The sequence below is a fragment of the Bison bison genome, unplaced genomic scaffold, assembly GCF_000754665.1.
Source record: "Bison bison bison isolate TAMUID 2011002044 unplaced genomic scaffold, Bison_UMD1.0 scf7180017864456, whole genome shotgun sequence".
NCBI lineage: Eukaryota > Metazoa > Chordata > Mammalia > Artiodactyla > Bovidae > Bison > Bison bison.
In genome coordinates this window covers 27,673,536-27,674,426 of record NW_011495018.1, presented here as the reverse complement: position 1 = coordinate 27,674,426, position 891 = coordinate 27,673,536, and positions in this window count along the sequence as shown.

Genomic DNA, 891 nt, shown 5'->3' with positions numbered 1-891 from the left:
AAAAGGTCAGTTTTCATTCCAATCCCAAAGAAAGGCAATGCCAAAGAGTGCTCAAACTACCGCACAATCGCAGTCATCTCACAAGCTAGTAAAGTAATGCTCAAAATTCTCCAAGCCAGGCTTCAGCAGTACGTGAACCGTGAATTCCAAATGTTCAAGCTGGTTTTAGAAAAGGCAGAGGAATCAGAGATCAAATTGCCAACATCCGCTGGATCATGGAAAAAGCAAGAGAGTTCCAGAAAAACATCTATTTCTGCTTTATTGACTATGCCAAAGCCTTTGTGTGGATCACAAGAAACTGTGGAAAATTATGAAAGAGTTGGGAATACCAGACCACCTGACCTGCCTCTTGAGAAACCTATATGCAGGTCAGGAAGCAACAGTTAGAATTGGACATGGAACAACAGACTGGTTCCAAAAAGGAAAAGGAGTTCGTCAAGACCGTATATTGTCACCCTGCTTGTTTAACTTCTATGCAGAGTACATCATGAGAAACGCTGGGCTGGAAGAAACACAAGCTGGAATCAAGATTTCCTGGAGAAATATCAATAACCTCAGATGTGCATATGACACCACCCTTATGGCAGAAAATGAAGAGGAACTAAAAAGCCTCTTGATGAAAGTGAAAGAGGAGAGTGAAAAAGTTGGCTTAAAGCTCAACATTCAGAAAACGAAGATCATGGCATCTGGTCTCATCACTTCATGGGAAATAGATGGGAAACAGTGGAAACAGTGTCAGACTTTATTTTTGGGGGCTCCAAAATCACTGAGGATGGTGATTGCAGCCATGAAATTAAAAGACACTCCTTGGAAGGAAAGTTATGACCAACCTAGGTAGCATATTGAAAAGCAGAGACATTACTTTGCCAACAAAGGTCCGTCTAGTCAAGG